Source organism: Acanthochromis polyacanthus, chromosome 9 (assembly GCF_021347895.1).
Source record: "Acanthochromis polyacanthus isolate Apoly-LR-REF ecotype Palm Island chromosome 9, KAUST_Apoly_ChrSc, whole genome shotgun sequence".
NCBI classification, from domain to species: Eukaryota; Metazoa; Chordata; class Actinopteri; family Pomacentridae; genus Acanthochromis; species Acanthochromis polyacanthus.
The window spans coordinates 5,729,623-5,750,481 of record NC_067121.1 but is presented as its reverse complement, the minus strand read 5'-3'; positions in this window follow the sequence as shown (position 1 = coordinate 5,750,481).

The window sequence follows — 20,859 nt, the reverse complement described above, 5'->3', positions numbered from 1 at the left end:
TTTTCTGGTTGGCATTAGAAAAACTTAATTCAATTGGATGGAAATTTGTCATGTAATTGAAATACGTAAACCTGAGTAAATGGACCGAATAATTTTTTTCAGTGTGTGAGAGGGGGGATGTCCAGGGTGTCCAGTTTGTTGATCAGGATGCCCGGTATGATTGTATTTAATGCCGAGCTGTAATCCACAAAGAGCATCCTGGCATAGCTCTGCGGTTCTTCTAGGTGACTCAGCACAGCGTACAGAGCAATGGTGATGGCTTCTCTGTGGATCTGTTCACTCGATATTTCTGAACATCTGGACCTGCCAGCATCCACCTCCCGATTCCAGACTTTAATTCCACACAACATCTTCTAGTTTCTCCTGGTCTGGCACAAAGACACCAGCATCAGTTCAAATGTGGCTCCAAGAAGCTTTTCATTTTACCTTTGTTTGTAATAAAGTAAAATTTGAAGCAGTTTTTAGTTGCAAGAATGGAAAGCTATTTTACTGATCGTCCCTGTTTTATGAAACTGTAAATGATAGTTAGTAAAACCATATTCAAAGTATTCATTTCTACTGTGATGTATAAAAACAACAACTCAAAACAGTAAGGAATGTCCACCTAAGACATTTTTCAATGTTTGATGGTAAAAAAAAACATTTTTGCTATATTTAAATCAGCACCAAATAATTGGAGTTATTATACAAATAATATTTGTTATTTATTATTTTTTATTTTCCCTTTTTGTTTTAAATTTAAAAAATATTAATTTATTTTATAAAAATATCAGAAACTGCAAATAAATTTAAATAAATAAAAAATACCTCAAAAATCCATACATTTTTTTTTAATTTGACAAGTTTATTTTACATTATATTACATGATTTTAACTGAATTTAAATCAACAAAAATATTTTTATTTTACAAATAAAAATTTACACAGTCATGGTAAAAATGACTAGACCACCTTTGAGTTCTTCAATTTCTGTTCATTTTAATGAACCTGGGACCACTAAAGGTTTATTACCTGAAGAATACAATGAACACAACATAAATGCAGCTGAATCCATAATACTTGAATTGAATAGAATAGAATAGAATAGAATGGTTTTTCTTGTCATCATACATGGCATGACGAAAACATAAATAGCTTCCGCTGGACGGTGCACGACAACAAGCAATAAGAAATAAAATATCAGCACTAAATAATAAAATCAAATATATAACAAAAGAATACTAAAAATGGCAACAACTGCAGAGGAGGCCAGATATCTACAATATGGGAGGTAAATGAGATGGAATAAGAGCCAGAAAATAGAATAAATATGTCAGGAAATTGCACGAAAGCAGCCAAAAGTGACATTGTGCATTCAGGTAGACAGGTGTAGTTTAGGAGTCTGATGGACCATGGGTAGAAACCGTTCCTAAGCCTGTTTGTCCTATCTGACATGCTTCAGCTTCATTGTATTCCAGGGTCTATAAGAGGACATTTCATGTCATTAGCAGCACATGCAAAGGTCTAGAGTGGTTTCCTGCTGACATTCAAGCTGTAGAACAAATCAGAAGTTGTCAGCTCTCACATACCGCCTAAAACTAAAGAATTATGTGAAGCCACAAAGGCAGCCATCATGAGTGAGAGACAGGTAGAGAAAAAAACTGAAGATATCCAAGACAGCCGTTCATTACAGCAAGAAAAAACAAGATGAACATGGTTCTACCAAACTGTTAGCTGGTCAGGAAACGTCTTTCTACCACCAGATGACCGTCACTCATCTGCTCCTGTCAGGAATCATCCTCAGACCTCCAGGGACCTTAAAATGAGTGGACACTGTGGAGAAATGGGACTTGTTCAATAAGGACAGTTGGAAAGTGACTTGTTGAAGCTGGTTTGAAGTCTCACAGGGCAGGAAGAAGCCCTTCATCAAGGAAAGGCAGAGGAAAGCCAGGTTACTCTTTGCTGGGATCTCAAGGATTGGACTGTTGATGATTGGACTAAGGTTCTCTTCAGGGATGAATCCAGTTTTCAGTTGATGTCCACTCCAGACAACTTACTGGTTAGGAGGAAGCCTGGAGAAACTACAAACCAGACTGTCTGCCCCTACAGTAAAACATGGGGGTGGATCAGTGACCATCTGGGGTAGTTTCAGTCATGGGCGTAACCACCATCTCAGAAGTGAGGGGGACAAATTTTTCAGAGCGATTTATCATTCTTTTACATTTAATTGCACCGTCCTTAGTGGCTAAAGAACCACATAATCCCTAACAGCCACAGTGCAATACCAGGGGACCAACTAGGCTAGTTCTTTAAACTATAAAGTATAAAACTTTAAACTATAAAATCTAAAGTTTTAGTGGCCAAACTCTAGTTGAGTTGACAACAATGTCCCTTGAACATCTACTGGACGAGTAGCCAAAGGTGCCAAACACTGAACATGAAATGATCAGTACTGTCTGGTTTCTCCCTGCAATAGATATCTTATTCTCAGGAAGTTAAAATCTCTCCTTACCTGTAAAGACCCTACATCCTTGTCCCTGCTGCTGGCCTCTGATCCATCTCCTCCCTGACTCTGCTCTTTCTGTTATGGCAATAAACATAAAAAATGTGGTAAGAAAAATTCTGAAATAGCATTAGGAAGAGTAAAAATTGCAGTAGAATTTAACCTCAAAATCACTTTAACCCATAGATACATATTTTTTTCTCAGCCACTTATATATTTTTTTCACCTCTGCAGACCCTGCATGGTCAACATTACTGCCGCCTCTGGTCCATCTCCTGTCTGACTCTGCTCTTTGTTATGGAAATAATCATTAAAAAATCTGAAAATCAAAATTCTGAGATAGAATTTGAAAGAGAAGCAGTAAAAATAGTTGTAAATTTAACCACTTTTTATACTATAGATAGCCTATTCTTTTTTCTCCTCCCTGACTCTCCTCTTTTGGGACCAAAAGACTTAAATACATGGAGAGCAATTGTGAGCACATCTTCTGCCCAGAAATGAAAGAGGACTGGGTTTATTCCAAGAATAAACTAATTAGCAGTAATGTAACAGAGGCAGCCACATTTGAATTATTGTTAACTAGCTTAACATATTGATATATTTGGACAAGGTACGTTTTATCCGTTTGATTCCTGGCTATAAAACACACAAGCAGAAACAAAAAATCAAGCCGTTTTTTCGTTTTTTCGTTTTGAGCAAAAAACAAAAAAACAGGAAACGGTTCGTTTTTTCGTTTTTTCGTTTTGAACAAAAAAACAAACAAAACATTAAACGGTTCGTTTTTTCGTTTTTTCGTTTTCACCCCCAAAATGAAAATACGACTCAATATTTCGTTTCATTGGTGGGCGGGGCTTCGGAGCCTGCCGGTGCACAATAAAGCTCCTGCCCATCACAATAAAGCTCCTGCGCTGGCATTCATAGACAGACTCACTTTCATTGTATTGCTTGCCCCCACTGCACTTCCCCTAACTCTAAATCAAAGCAAGTCGTGTACACAGTAATGACAGTCATAACCAGTGGTGTAGTCTAGTTTTTTCTACTGGGTATACTCCAACCTCATAAACCAAAGCCAGGTCAGGTCAACGCTGCTCGGGGTACTGTGCAGCGAGAAATACGGCCGCCGTCTTGGTCCGGTCAGCCGCTCCACTCAGCGCTGTTTGACAGCGCATTTAATCCATCTTAACTCTGAATATTAAAATGATTTTCACGCGTTTTTTATTTTTATTTTTTTGCTACAAACGTCATACATGTAGCTATGATCAGTGATGTAGTCTACGTGATACGCAGGTATACACCCCACCACTAGAAAATTTTCCAAATTTCTGTATATGCGCAAAGATACGTATACCCAGGGGTGTAAACACGCAGGTATACGCCTTATACCCACTAGAAAAGGTCCCGAATTTCCATATAACCACTTAAAAATGCGCAAACACATGTATTAGTATGTTTTTTTGACATAACGTTCACTTTTCTCTGTGTCAGGAAGCGGTGAAGCTGTATGGGACGGGGGAAGGTGTCTGGCTGAGAACAGGGCTCACGAAAGGCCGACCGCGGTCCGGATCCGGACCCAGACGCCGTCTATACGGGTGTAAATTTGACAGGTCGCTTCTATTTTACCGGTGCAGGGTACAGCTTTCCAGTGTTTATCATTGGTCTATCGGCTCAGAAACGCACAGACCAATTATGTAGGAGTTCAGGCATCCCACGTGATGCTACTCAGCCAATGACGTCGCTGAATCGCATCGCAGCTCTGCCTTCAAAAAGCAGCTGAGAGATGAGGGACAGAGAGGACAGTAGTGATGGAAGATCGGCTCTTTTCAGAGAGCTTTTGGCACTGCTTCCAAAGAAAAGCCGGTTCTTTCGGCTCCCAAATGGCTCCTAATTTATTATTCTTTGTAGCCTCATGTTTTAGCCTAACCTGGCAAATATGAATCATTTGTGTTTTGACAAACTCTTTTTCATTCAGTGTTTTTATGAGAAGCTTTATAATTGACTCATTTTGTACATTTGCTCTGTTACAAAAACAGGTATTCTTGCTTTTGTTTATTATTTCAACCAAACTTTTTTGCACAAAAAATAAATGAACAAAACTCTGCACATGAACCCACAGAACCAGAACAGAAACAGAACCAGACTCAGTATTCAAACAGTATAAATGTCCTCAGAGCAGGCTGACATTCAGAAAAATCAGATGGCTGAGCTTGGATGGGCTGATACATTTCTTCTTTCAGTGAATATCTGCCGTGTTTTTGAGAAGATTCTCTCAGATGGAAGAAGTTGTCTCTCCTCCATCACCTTCACCAGGTGGGGCAGACTGAGGCCTTGTCCTGCTCCAGCTCAGTGGGTCGTCTGCTGGTTGGATGAGGGCTTCCTCTAGATATGATCCTCCATTACCACATCAGCTGTAGGATTTCTCCTGAATCATCTCCTGTAGCTCTTCCATCAAAGAGCCTCCACACAGCAGAAGTTTGAGGTTCCTCCTCCACTTGGTCCTCTAATGGTGGAGGTGTCAGACTGCTGCTGCTGCTCTTATTCTCTGAAGTGTCTCATCAACAGCTCTGTTGTCACTGAAGGCAAGCTTCTTTAATCTAGGATCCAGTAACATGTTTTCTGCTAGGACAGTGTTAAACTCCATACTCCATTAAATACGTTAGGAGTCGGCTCTTCAGATTCACTACAAAGCATCGGCTCTGAGAGTCGTATCTTTTGTATCTTATTTATTAATAAATGTCAAAATGTTTTTGAACCGTACTGAATTTATTTGACGGTCAGTTTTTGATTACAGGCAGACTCTAATAAAACTACCAGGTTACATCAGCATATATCACAGTAACTCAAGTTAGACATTATGATGTTCTGGACCTTTGCTGACTGGACCTCTCTGAATTTTAGCTGAATACCCCTGGCTTAGAAGAAGAGGGACATGAGTCTAGAACTTCTAATGATCCAACATCAGTCAGTGGAGAAAAAATAAGAAAAAGAAAGCAAAGCTAAATGAAACTATTTCAGTGTTTTAATAAGCCTGTTGCTTGTCCTGTGAATACTGCCGCTTTAGGGAACACTACAGCTGGAGCTAAGGTTAAAGTTTAGGAAAGGGAGCCTGATGAAGAGGAAACATCAGCTCTACCTGATGAAGAGGAAACATCAGGTCTACCTGATGAAGAGGAAACATCAGGTCTACCTGATGAAGAGGAAACATCAGGTCTACCTGATGAAGAGGAAACATCAGGTCTACCTGATGGCAGGAGGAGGAGCTGCTGACGCTATAATGTCTATAAGTATCTAATTGGTAGTTTGAAATAAAGGAGCTGCTGTGTGTGTGTGTGTGTGTGTGTGTGTGTGTGTGTGTGTGTGTGCGCGCGCGCGCGGACATGTGGGTGCACGCGCACATATATGAGAACCTGACCTGGCTTTGGTTTATGAGGTTGGAGTATACCCAGTAGAAAAAACTAGACTACACCACTGGTTATGACTGTCATTACTGTGTACACGACTTGCTTTGATTTAGAGTTAGGGGAAGTGCAGTGGGGGCAGGCAATACAATGAAAGTCAGTCTGTCTATGAATGCCAGCGCAGGAGCTTTATTGTGATGGGCAGGAGCTTTATTGTGCACCGGCAGGCTCCGAAGCCCCGCCCACCAATGAAACGAAATATTGAGTCGTATTTTCATTTTGGGGGTGAAAACGAAAAAACGAAAAAACCAACCGTTTCCTCTTTTTTTGTTTTTTGTTCAAAACGAAAAAACGAAAAAACGAACCGTTTCCTGTTTTTTTTTGTTTTTTGCTCAAAACGAAAAAACGAAAAAATGGCTTGATTTTTTGTTTCTGCTTGTGTCTTTTATAGCCGGGAATCAAACGGATAAAACGTACCTTGTCCTATATTGCCACGTTTTACCTTGTCATCATTTAGCTAACAAGTCTAACATTGTTTGCATCCAACAAGGTCACACAACTTACACGGTTTGTTTGGAAAAAACTGTAAAGTTTTTTGCTTCTTGCTAGCTCTGGCTGGTTTGCTAAACATTACTCCAGACGCACGTTCAGCACTGCTCAGCACAGCAGCACGTCTCCTGTGCAACACCTGCGTTAGCATGCGCTCATGGTGCATTCAAAGACGGCTCGGGAAAACACGTTACTGGATGCTAATAACGGGTTTAGCTGTTGTAACGGCTGAATAAAGTGCGGGGGACAGAGGGGACAGATGTGGAAAGTGCGGGGGACATGTCCCACGCGTACCCCGCGTCCGTTACGCCCATGGTTTCAGTCTGGGTGGAACAGGGAGAATGAGCCAGGTCATGTTTGGGGTTACTCTAGAAAACAGTCTTCTTCCATCAGCTGGAAAACTCTTTCCTGCCTCCAATGACTGGATTTTCCAACAAGACAAGGTCAGTTAAAGCCTGGATGGAGAACCAGAACATTGGAACCACGCTTTGTCTGCTCCATTATCTAAACCATCAGAAACAATGGTTCTGAATCAGTACTAACTCCTGTGTGGATCATGAGACTGAAACAGGCAGAAAATAAAACAATCTGTTTTTGGCAGAACAATGGCATAGCTACTGATGGAAGAACTGAAGAGATTTTGGTTATTATCAAGAAAACCGTGGAAAATGTCTGATATCGGCTCTGAAATTAAACTCTATGAGCTGATTTTGTCACACCCCCTCCTGCTCTGGTGCTCTGGCTCACCTGATTAGGAGCAGCTGTGAAGAAGCCCAGCTGCTGGTGATCAGTAATCACTGGCAGATAAAACATGGTTCTCCTCACAGCTCAATGCTGGGCCATTGCATGTGGAACTCTGTCGTGCACACATTGCTGTTTGGATTCTATCACCCTGTGGATTACCTTGCTGGCTCCGTCTTCCCTCCTCACCTTGGAACCCCTCTGCTGCTCGTCACTGCTCCCCCCGCTCTGCACCCCTCCTTCGTCTGCTACTGGTCTGCCTGCTCCTCGGTTCTCGCCATATCCTCGTCACCGGCTCGCTCAGCTTTGTCCCCCACCTTGACTCCCGATTCCCTGGACATTGTGTGAGTCACCTTTCCCTGTTATTTTCAGTTTAACCACCACCACGGCCCCGCGCCATCACCCTCAGTTGCGTTTCAGTTTAGCCCTGTCTGTTTAGTTTCCGTGTCTCCCATATGGAGAGTTTTTTTTTTTTTTGTTCTGTTTTATTATTAAAATCCTGTTATTACCAATCAGCCTGTCTGTCCGCCTGCTGCTTGGGTTCACTCCGCCTTGTTACATCAGACATTAAAATGAACAACAACTCCTTAAAACAAAGGTGGTCTGATCCTATTTTCCATAACTGTTTATGTTAATGACTGAAAGACTGTTAAAAACTGTTATTTTAGAGATTTGCTGGTTTGTTAAATTTCTGCTAATATCCAGTAAAATCACAAAACCTTTTAATTTCTGTCTTATTGGGGGGGGGGGGAAAGGCCGAATCTACAGGTAACGTCCACATCAACAGTCTGTTTTTAAAGCTAATAAGTTCTTCTTTCACAGTGTGTGCAGTTTATTTATAAATTCTACAGATATTTACTGTTATTTAACCACCGTAGTAGATCTGATAACAGTCTGGATGTCTGGCACATTAGAATTATTTCACTTCTTTTTGGTGTTTTACGTTCAGATTTGGTTGTTTTTCTTCTTTGTGTGGATGTTTTTTTGCAGTGTCTCGGTTGTTTTACTTTTTTTTTTTTTTTGTGTTTATTTGGTTCCACATTTTGGTTGTTTTACTACTTTTTATAGTTGTTTTTTTGCTCCATTTGGGACTCTTTTTTTTTTTTTAGCTTTTTCTAGATGCTCTGAGTCTCATTTTGACTGTTTTGGTGATTGTTTGCATTTATCTTTGGGGTTTGGTTTTTGTCTTTTTTTCAGATTTTTTGCTTCTTTTTGTGTCATGTCATATTCAGGTTGTTTTCCATCATTATGCAGGTCTGTTGTGACTTTTTTTTTACATGTTATTGTGGTTGTATTTTACTGTTTGGTAGTTTTTGCGGCTTTTTATTGGTTTGTGTCTCATTTTGCATAGTTTTGTGGATTTCTAGCATCGTATTTTGGTAACCTTCCATCTCCCTTTTGGTTTGATGTTTTTGTATCATTTAAATTTTTTGGTTTTAAATGTGTCCTTTTCCTTTTTCTGTTTGCCTCGTGTCACATTTAGGTTGTTTTGCATCTTCATGCTGGTCTTTTGTCTGTTGCTTTTTACATGTTTTTGTGCGTATTTTGTCTCATTTTGGTTGTTTTACATCTTTTTGTAGTTGTTTTGTGCTCCATTTCAGAGATTTTGCAGCTTTTTGTGGTTTTAAGTCACATTTTGGTTGTTTTACATATGTTCAGATTTATTTGGTGCCACATCTTGGTAGTTTTACACCTTTGTCAGTTGTTTGTTTTTTTTTATTTTATTTTTTTTGCTGTGTTTGGGTGTTTTGCAGCTTTTTGTAGTTGCTGTCAGTCTTGTTTTGGTGATCATTTGATTTTAACTTTGATCTCTTTGCCCATTTTTTGTGGTCTCTGGCATTTAATTTTTGGATGTTTGTCTCATTTCCCCCCCCCCCCCCCCCTATTTTAAAAAAACCTCTCATTTTACTTTTTTGTTGCCTTGTCACATTCAGGCTGTTTTACATCATTACGCAGGTCTTTCATGCCATGTTTTTTATTTTTTTTACATGTTTTTGTGTACTTTGTCTTGTTTTGGTTTTACATCTTTCTGTAGTTGTTGTGTACTCCCTTTGGGAGCGTTTTGTGCCTAGTTTTTGTTGTTTTATTGACTGTTTGCATTTTCATTTAGAATACATTTTCAGCCAATTCTCAGTTTCCTGCTACTCAGATCAATATATTGTAGAGCAGAATAGAAATATTTGAACATGGTCTCAAACACAAGAACATTTATAGATCATTTTGTGAGTATTTTGATCATTTGCATGTAATTTAGGTTGTCTTTTAGTGGTCATTTCACATTCTGTTTTGTAGTTTTACATCTTTTTGAAGTTGTTTTGACTTCTTTTTCTTTGTTTTTTTTCAGCAGTTTTTAGTCGTTTCCATTCAGCTTTGGTCGTATGGCATAATTTTATAGTCGGCTTATGCCTCATTTTGTTGGATTTAGAGCTTTCAGTGGTTGTTTTGTCTCTCGTTTTTTACGTTTCAAGCTTTTGGGTTCTTTTGTGGTTATTTTGCACCACAGTTTATTTTTCTTTGTCTTGTTTTACAGCTGTTTCTGGTCGTTTCCATTTAATTTTTATTTGTGGTATAATTATGTCACATTTTGTTTGATATTCAGCTTTTTGTGGTTATTTTACATCACACTTTGGTCACTTTGCACTTTGAATGTTTGTATTTTACTTGTTTTCTAGCTTTATGTGGTTGTTTGCATTGAGCTGAAGTTGTTCTACCTTTTGTGTATTTGTGTTTGGTTGTGTTAGATCTTCTGGTTTGCATTTCATTTTGGTCTTTTTTTTTTCTGTTTTGCTTGTTTCAGGGCTTTTTGCTGTTATTTGCATTTCACTGATCATTTGAGTTGTCTTACATCTTTTTTTGGTTTTATTGCATCGTGTTTTACTTTTTTTTTTTTTTAACCTTTTCTCACTATATTGCATTACGTTTTAGTTTTGTATATTTTTGGTTGTTTTGAATCACTTGCGGTTGTTTTTGTTTCATTTCAGTTTTACATATTTTTGTCTGTTTTAGGTCATGTTATCGTTTTGCATCACATTTTTGTTGTTTGGAATCATTTGCAGTTGTTTTGTGTCTCATTTCAGTTGTCTTATATATTTTTGTTGCTATTTTGTCATGTTTTAGTTATTTAGCTTTTTATTTTTGTGGGGTTTTTTTTTTTTGGTCACTTCATTGTTCACACGTGAATGCGGCTGTTCTGCTGATGATGGACGATGACGAGGACCAGAGTAGCACAGCTCCTCAATAAAACACAGAGTCCCTGAAGAGGTTGTGTGCTTGTGATGTGTTGCTTTAGAGACTCCAGCTGTTGCTAGATGAACCACGGTTACCGTGGCGATGCAAAGAAGTCGAAGGAGCGTGAGGACATTTCGTCTGGTTACTGATTCTTAGTCGTGTTGCCTCTTTTTGTGGTTTTTGTCACGTTTTGATCACTTAACGTCTTTTTGTGGTTGTTTTATCAGATTGTTATTTCAAAAATGAGACGTGCAGAGTGAAGTAATTTCAAAGTAAACATCAACATTTCAAGCTCACATCTGAATTATTCTCCTGATGCAGCGCCCCAGATGAGTAGTTCAAGGACTGTCAGAAAAAAGGCTTTTGGTTAATGTTGTTTTGGTGATTTTTCTCAGAACGGCGTCTTTTAAACCTGCTGGTGGTTTCGGAGTTCAAAGTTTTAATGGTTAAAAGTTCGACATCTGTACGACCAACAGGGTATCTGCTGCTGGAAAATTCTGGAACAAAACACTCGACATGACAGAAAAATACTGAGGTTAGACTTTAACCAAAAAAAAAAAACGGCATCCCAACATTTCTGATCAAGTGTCTCATTATTTCTGAAGACTTTAACACACGATCAGAGACAGATGAATGAATCCAGAGCAGCTTTAAAATCATTCTTGTATAAGCTAGCTATTTCAAGAGAAAGGGACGAGTCTGGAGGGAAAGAAATGTAGAATCTGAAGGAAAAAGAGAATAAAATGACTGGATGTGGATCAAATCAGCTGCAGACGAATCAACAAGCAAGTCAGAGTTTGGACACTTGGGGGCAGCAACGCACTGAGGAAAAATGACAACAAGTAGAAGAAAAGACTCATCACTTGTCTGGTTCCTGCAAGTTTAGTTTTTCTTTTTAAAAATCAGGAATCAGAAGCTGCTGCCACAATCTGAATTTAAACTCTGTAAATTCAACGATTCATGGATCAAATGTTTGAGTTTCGCTGCTTTTTCTTCGTGTCGTTCATTCCTGTCGATTTTAAGGCACATAAACATACATGGGTTTAAAACACGTTATTTCACTGCTTCACAATCATGAAAATAAGATTAACGCTCTGAAACCGGAAATGAGCCAGCCATTTTTATAGAAAACAACCAAATTTAAACCTTTTGTTGGCCACAAACTGGACTTTCAGCTTTTTGATGCTCCAAGAACAAATCATCTGATGCGTGCTGTTTGGAAAATTCACTAATTTTCAGCTTTATATTGTAATATGTCATCAAAAAGACTTTTTTCTACATGTCTCTTTTAAAAAGGTGGAGGAAAATGAATCAACTGAGGAAAATTTGAGCTTCACATCAGAACTGACTCTCTGTGACCGAATCAGCTGTGACCAGAAGACAAATACTGCAGAGAGTTTTCAGGTTGAACTGCAGGTGGTGTTTCCACAGAGCAGAGAGGAAGCTAAAACGTCAATCAAATAAATGCAGCATGGTTCAGAAACGGTGAACAGAGGAGCAGGTTGGTGGAGATCCATTCAGCATGGAGAAACATCTTTCTACTGATGATGAACAGAGGAGAGAGGAAAAGACTGGAGAGGAAACATGGAAATATTTGTAGTATGAGGAGACGAAACCACCACAGTGAGACACAAAATGATCAAAATGAGGCAAAAAATAAAGACAAAAAACACAAAGATAAGACAAGCTGACAGAAATGTGACAGAAAATGACAAAAAAAAAACAAAAACCAGCACAAACAAGACAAAAGGAGGCACAAAGTGAACACGAAAAGGCAAAACTGTCCCAAAGTCTCATAAAATGACGAAAACAGGACAAAAGAACAAAAATGAGACATAAACTGACAAAAAAAAGACACAAAACAACATGAAACCAGATGAAAAATGGGCAAATTGACACAAAATGACAAACAAGACACAAATTGAGACAGAACATGACAAAAAAAAAACAGACACAAAACGGAAAATGCAAACACAAACACTATAAAATGTGACGAATCAACACAAATGTGACATAAACCACAAAGAGAGATGACAAGAGAGGCTGGGAGGAAAATCAAAGCTACTGGATGAATAAAATAAAGTCAGCATGGCTCAGAAACAGAGAACAGAGCAGCAGGTTGATGGAGATAGATTCAGCATGGAGAAACATCTTTCTACTGATGATGAGCAGAGGAGAGAGGAAAAGTCTGGAGAGGAAACATGGAGATGGAAAAATATCTGTAGTATGTGGAGACAAAGCCACCAGAAAGAGACAGAAAACAGCAAAAACCAGATGCAAAATGACCCAAATGAGACACATAATGACAAAAACATGATATAAAAATGTACACAAAATGGCAGAAAGCAGAAATTAAACAACCTAAATGGCACAAAATGACAAAAAGCAAGATCCTGAATACTATAAAACATAACCAGAAAACACAAATGTGACACAAAAGAGCCAAAAACAAGACAAAAGGACAGAAACTGACAAACAAAACACAAAATGAGACAGAAAACAACAGAAAACAACAGAAAACGGACAAAAAAATTACAAAAACGACACAAAAATGAGCTAAAATGGCGATAAACAAGACAAATTTCCAGAAATGATACATGAAATGACAAAAAATACACACCAAGTGGCCCAAATGAGACACAAAACAGCAACAAAAACAAATAGAACAAAATAACACAAATGTGACATAAAACCACAAGAATAGACGACAAGAGAGACTGAGAGGAAAATCAAAGCTACTGGATGAACAAAATAAATGCAGCATGGATCAGAAACAGAGAACAGATACATTCAGCATGGAGGAACATCTTTCTAAAGCTTGATTCCAATTTATTTACACTTCTAAGATAAATAAATAAATAAATTCTAAATGTTTTAAATTGATTTCCATCTTTCTAACTGCACTGAAGACATTTCTGAGTCCGGCTTTGTGGTTGTTCTGTTTCCACTGAGGTACAGAACTTTAGAGCAGAGAAAAATGAAACCACAGTGAGGAAAAATGTGACGGGAACAAAAAAAACACTCAGAAACTGCCGTGTCACTAAATTAATGCGCTTAATTCAGATTCAGGGCTTCAATATGCAGATTCTAATGATGTTTCTGTGATGACAGAGGACTGGATGGATTTTAAACTCAGTTTTAACCCTGAAATCTGCAGTGTTTTAGGTTTAATGTTGCTGATAGAAGGTCAGAGTGACACTAATCGCTGCAGGTTCAGCGACTGTAACTGTGAAGTTATTTTTTGCTTTGATTCTACTCTTTATTTATTCCACCCTCTGGGGCCTGTTCAGTGGTGACAGACTGGAAAAGCAGCTGATTCTCTACTTGAGGCCTCGAGCTACGAGTTTAAACGAACCAAACACAGATTTCTGTGTCGACAAAATGAACGAAAAGTTTAGAATCTCATGTGGCAGCTCGTTTATTTAGGCAGATATTAGTCACTGAATTTATACACGACCGTTCAGAAGTTTGGGGTCACCATGGGTGGTTGGTGTCATTTTTGAGTGGACTTGCAGACAAAAAGAAAAAGAAGAAAAAAATAAAAATAAAAGAGAAGAAAAAAAAGCTGAAGAAGAAAAGAAAAAAGGAAAAAAAAAAGGAAAAAAAGAAGTTTGGGGTCACTTAGAAATGTCCTTATTGTTGAAAGAAAAGCATTTTTTTTTCAATAAAGATAACATTATGTGAATGATAAACCCAGCTTAGATATTGTTAATGTGCTAAATGTCTGATTTTTAATGGAATATCTCCATAGGGGTACAGAGGAACATTTCCAGCAACCATCACTCCTGTGTTCTAATGCTACATTGTGTTAGCTAATGGTGTTGAAAGGCTCATTGATGATTAGAAAACCCTTGTGCAGTTATGTTAGCACATGGATAAAAGTGTGAGTTTTAATTTAAAACATGGAACTGTCTGGGTGACCTCAAAGTTTTGAACGGTAGTGTAGGTCAACTTTAACTCATTTAGAGCAACTTTAGCTAATATGGAGCAACTTTAGCTAATGTAGAGAAACTTTAACTCACTTTTGAGCGACTTTAACTCATATAGAGCAACTTTAATGTGGAACAACTTTCACCAATAATATCAACTTTAGCTAATCTAGTGAAACTTTAGCCAATGCAGAGCAACTTTAACTTGTTTTTGAGCAACTTTAGCTCAAATCGTGCAACTTTCGCTAATATGGAGCAATTTTAGCTAATGTGGAGCAACTTCAATTCATTTTAGAGCAACTTCATCTAACATAGACCAACTTTAGCTAATATAGAGCAACTTTAAGACATTTTGACCAACTTTATATAATATAGAGCAACTTTTACTGCTTTAGAGCAACTTTAACTAATGTAGAACAAGTTTAATTCATATACAGGACCGTTAAAAAGTTACATTGATGATCAGAAAACCCTTGTGCAGTTATGGTAGCACATGGATAAAAGTGTGAGTTTCATGGAAAACATGGAACTATCTGGGTAACCACAAACTTCTGAACGTGCACACTTCATAATGAAAGAAAACCTAAACAGAGATGACAAATTCCTCCTGCATTCATCAAACTTTCAAAATTTTCGACTTTGAATCGTCTCTTTTCAAAGATTCCTTGAAATCGGGAGCTTCACTACAGGTGCGTCTGAAAAACTCCAAATCCTTTCTCCAGCGTCGCCCTCCAATTAAAACCGCCTTAATGAGGTCGTGTTTTGTTCCTTTTGTTTGCATTTGGTTCAGCAGCAGCAAAAGCAGCTGTTAGTCAGAAACTATCCTGTTTGTCCTGTTCAGGAAGCAGCAGGAAAACTCTGATTTATTAGAGAAAAGTTCATAAAACACAAGTAAAAACATAACTTTTAAGAATGTGATGATTCTTTAAAATCAGACATGAAGTTAAAATGAAGTTTCTCATCTCGATGCAGATAAGATCACAGATTTGTGCTTCAGATCTGACAGGTGGATGAATCAAAATAAATCCTCACTGGGTGGAGAATCTCCACTCCACAAACCAGTTCTACCAGTTATTGACAGAAGCTCTGATAATTTATCGGATTAACTCAAACTGTGGCGGCCAACAGGAAGACGCTAACGTCACTGCAGCTCCATGCTGTAAAGAAATGTTGTTTCTGCAGATATAAATACAGATTTTCTCTGTGTTTTTTATGTGAAAAACACATGAAAATAATCCTAAAATCTGGACACGCCTCCTCAGTCAGCGGTTTTTATTTATTTTAATTAACATCGTAGATTAATATTGAAGACGTTAAACTATGAAAGAACACATCTGGAACAAAAAAGTGTAAAAGAAAAAGCAGAATATGTGCAAAGCCGTCATCAAAGAATCTAAAATATAAAACATGTTCTGGTTTGGGTTTTGATTTGTTTTGTTTTAACGTAAAACCACAACTTTACACTCAGATTTGATTGAGTTTTCTGATGGAGTGAAATGTCACAGATGAGTAGTTCAAGAACTGTTGGTCAGTTAAACATCCAGAGACCCTTTTACAGTTTTTACATCCATCCATCATACATTTAATCCTCATTAGGGTAATAAGGAGTCTATCGCAGCTGAAAGCAGCGGACACCTGGACAGGTAACAGTCTATCATAGGGTTACACATAGAGACAAACACTCACACTCACTCCTACAGACAGTTTAGAATCATCAGTCCACCTCAGCATGTTTTTGGACTGTGGGAGGAAGAAGAAACCTGAAGAAAACCCACCATGCACATTGAGAACATGCAAACTCCACGCAGAAAGGTCCCAGAAAGGATGGGATGTGAACCGTGGATCCAGTTTTTCCAGTTTCTGGCTAATAAATGGTGTAATTTTGGTGATTTGTTTAAAGGTAACATTCAAACCTGCCGGCTGTTTTCAGGGTTCAGAGCGTTAAAGTCCTGCTGTCGTATTAACTCATTAAGAGCTGCAGTGAACTTTACCTCTAATGACTGAAACTAAATGAAAGTTTCTGCTCTCTGATCAGTGTTTCCAGACCTCGAGATAGAACCAAAGAACCAGCTCGATGGAAACGAGCCCAAAAAAAGCCCAACAGCTGAACTGTCATATTGTGTAAATGAGAGGCCTCTTGATAACTATAAATATAAACATTTATGTTTGTTTGCAGTAAATCAACAATAAACACAGTCAACAAAAAAGAGAATAAATTACATTTTTAAACCCTGATTAAAATAAAACATACATGCATTATGCGTAAGCAGCAGTAAATAAGCAACTAAACTTTAGAAAACAGCCCAAAAACCCACTGCTGATGAGATCTGTAAGCCACCGTACAGACAAACAATCCCAAAGTCTCTTATCATGAGCAGTCTCTGCAACACTGTCTCTGATTGGTCGACAGCACGGCTGCCTCCAAATCAAATGAGGTGAACCTGCAGAGGTTTGCCGCTCCAGTTCAAACTCGTCACGCCGCACCCCGATTGGACGGTTTGTCCGGCAGCCAATCAGCACGCAGCTGACGCCTGTTTTCAACCTGCAGCAGGTCAGACTTTGTGTTTTCAGCCTGCAGCTGTGATCTGATGTCAAGTCAGGACTCATCTCTGGACGTGTGTCAGACGATCTCACTGCTCGGCTCAACGGCGGCGCTGGAAGCTTTATTTACGCGGCACCTTTCTCAGAAAAAACGCTTCACAGGCTTCAAAAACAGACGAGGACAAGCCTAAGAACAGAAACTATGCACTAAAGAACGAAACCAAATGCAGACCTCAGCGAAAGAAGAATCACGTTTAAGATAATGTGAAAAAAAAAAAAAACCAAGCCAGACTCTAAACGTGCTTCAGAAGAACCTTCAGACCGTAAAAAGTCAGTTTGAGTTGTACTCATGTCTTTCCACTTTGGTGATGTCGGTTTGATTTTCTGGAATCTATCAGCTGAAATATTAGCCTATGTCCTTTCAAACTTCATTTTCTACTTTCATCATAACTAGTTCTTGCTCCTTTAGCGTTCTTCTTTGGATATTTCTCTTAGAACTCAACCACTGTTTTCTTTACAGAGTGAAAAAAGTAAAGAGCAGTGAGTCTAATAACAGAATCTTGGTAAACTGAATTCCTCAGGTGGAAAAACTGGAAACTTCAAAGCTGATTTTTCAAAAAAAAATCAAGTTCCAGCAATGCAAACAGTTTAGTTAGAAGAATCCAACTTAACCAGTTTCATAACTAATACTGTTAACTTGGTTAAACCTCATTTGATTGTAAGGAGGTTCACTGTTGAAAGTAATTGAGACCTTTTTCCACGACTGAATTAAACGAATGGCTGCAAGAACATTAAAAAAATCTAATTTCTTATTTAAAATGAACCTTTTAAGTAGTAAAAATTATCTTAAAAAGATGATGCTGCATCTAGTTAATATTGTGTAATTTAAACTCATATTTAGAAAAAAAATCAACATACTTTCTTTCTACAAAATTGAATAAAAACATAGAATCAGCATGTGCACTGAGATACTATCAACACTACAAAGTATTGTCCCTACATACAGTTATGTTATTATTCTTTTTACTTATATTATTAATTAGTTTCCACACTCGTCTCCTATCGGCTCTGTGGGAACACTGCCTGCAGTTCAGCCGAAAAACTCCCAGAATATTTTAATGTTGGTCACAGGTGAGTCACTAATGGCTTCACAGTTGGAAATTTTGGTTTTTTAAGGATCTAGTGCAAATGGCTTATTTTTTGGCATTTTTTTTTTTTAAATTTTATTTATGCAAAGAATTTTTTCAATTTTTTCCCCCAACACATAAAATACACAAAAGGAAAAAAGAAAAAAGGAAAAAAAGGAAAAAAAAACACAAGAGAAACAAGGGAGAGAAAAAAATCACTCTACAGCCAGCGTTTAACCATTAATAAATGAAAAAATATACAATACATGTCAACACAAGATCCAAGATTGTTCAAAGCATAGGGAAAAAGCCAGAGATTTAGTCCGGAAGGCCAAATCATGAGGGGAATGACAAAGTCTCAATAAATGGATATGTAAAAGTAAACAGCACAGCAAGTCCAAAAAGGGAGCAAAGCCTTCAAGCATCAGATTGTGGTCCCACCCTCCTAATATACTCTATAAAAGGGCCCCAAATCTTTTTAAATTTATCTAGGGAATTGGACATTGCAAACCGAACTTCTTCAAGGTGTAAACAGGAGACCATGTCATTCAGCCATCTTCTAAAGCAGGGAGGGGAAGGAGACTTCCATTCCCTCAAAATGACCCGCTTTGCAATAACCATGCCAAACATGAGTGCTTGTTGTAAAGCAGAAGGAAAAGTCAGAGAGACATTAGAACAGCCCAGTATTGCTAAAAGACAGTCAGGAGCCAGTTGTCTATCATAAACAGTGCTATACAATTGAAAAATGTCAAACCAAAAACATGTGAGCTTAGAGCAGGACCAGAAAAGATGTGCAAGAGTACCCTCTGCCGAATTGCATTTATCACAAATGGGAGAAACAGCAGGAAATATTTTGTTCAGTCTTTTCTTGGAGTAGTGCAACCTATGAACTACTTTAAACTGAATAAGCTGAAGTCGAGCATTAATAGAGCAAGTTTTTATCCTATATAACACTTTTGCCCAAAGATCATTAGCGATTACTTCCCCGGTGTCTTCATTCCATGCCTCCTTTATATGGAGAGAGGGGGTTGCCACAGAAAAGAGGTTGACCAATTGAGAGATCAAATGTTTAGAGGTGGGAGGTTTGGTCATAATGTCATAAAAAACATGTTTTATTGGAACCACCTCTAAGCGGGGAAATGACTGCCTAACAAAATTCCTAATTTGCAAATAGTGAAAAAATTGACTAGCAGGGAGTTTGAACTTTTCTTGAAGTTCAGAAAAAGAGGCTAAATGATTATCAACGTACAGATCCCTGATAGAAATTAAACCAACATTCGCCCACTGCTTGAAAACTGCACCGATTAATCCCGGCTTAAAACAAGGGTTCTGATATATGGGAGCATATATAGAAATTATTGGGAGCCTCAGGATTCCCTTAATTTGTTTCAAAATCTTGATTGACTTGTAGAGCACAAAATTGTTGCGCAGGGATTTCATTTTGAAATCAGGTGTTGAAAATAAAATAGCTGACAGTGAGGCACCTGTAAGTGATAGAGCATTACTAAGCTCAATCTCAGGCCATCTAGGGCCGGGCCTGCACACCTCTCCACCCACCGAGGATTGATTCCAGAAAAGCCAAGCTCTGGCGTTACAGGCCCAATAGTAATGTCGAAAGACGGGAAGACCCAGGCCACCATCCTCTGTCGGCTTCTGTAGATGGGCCCTTGATATACGAGGGGGCTTGGAGGCCCAGATAAAGGGCATGATAATAGAGTCCAACATCTTAAAAAAGGAGGAAGTAAGGAAGATGGGCACATGCTGAAAAAGATATGTGAGTTTAGGGAGCACGACCATTTTGATAATGTTGATACGTCCAATCATTGAGAGAGGGAGAAGTTTCCATTTGTCTATCAAACGCTTGAGCTTACCGATCAAGTTCAGATAGTTCATTTTAAAAACAAATTTAGGGTTTCTGGGGACAACAATCCCCAAATAAGATAATTGATCATGAGCAACTCTAAAAGGCAAATTAAAAAGAAAACTAGGGTCAAGGCCATCAGCTAAAGGCATAAACACAGATTTCTCCCAATTTATAGTGAACCCAGAGAGTCGCCCAAAGCCATCTATCAGATTAAGAAGGGGTGCAAGAGAAGTCTTTACATCTGAAAGAGTCAAAATGACATCATCTGCATACAGACCGATGGTGCATTCAGAAGTGCCACACCTAATGCCAGAGATCTGGGGGTTAGCTCTGATGGCTATGGCCAAAGGTTCGAGAGCTAATGCGAAAAGCATAGGAGAGAGACAGCAGCCTTGCCTAGTGCCACGGTACAATTGTTTGGCATTTTTTTCAGTAAACTAAAGCATTTTTTTTTACACTGCTCAGACTCTCCGGGAAAGTTTATTCCAAGGTGCTGGAATGGAGACTCGGTCTGACGTCAAACCTCGGATTCAGGAGGAACCATGTGGATTCTGTCCTGGTTGTGGAGCGGTGGACTGGTGGATCTGCTGTTAAACTTTGTGGAGTTGCTGAGAGGATTGTGGCGGTTTGACCATCCAGACCACATGTTCTGTGGACTTGGAGAAGGTCCCTGTGGGGTACTGGGGCTACAAACCATCTGATCCTTGTCCAGACAAAGTGAGAGATTTGTTTGTGTTCATGACAAACATGTTTCTGGTTGGTGTTGGACTCCATCACCAGGGCTGCTTTTTGTTTCCAGTTCCGTTTGTAGTATTCATGAATGGATCTGAAGGTGCAGTCCAGGTGAGGACGTTGTTCTGGTTGAGAACCACAGGGTTGTATCTCTGACAACTGGTGATGTTCCATCACCTACTGTCACCTATAGTTTCCTCTGGTTCCTGTTCCTAGGGTGGCTGGACTCCGCTTTTAAGATAGTGTGAGGAAGTTGGACATCTATCAATCCA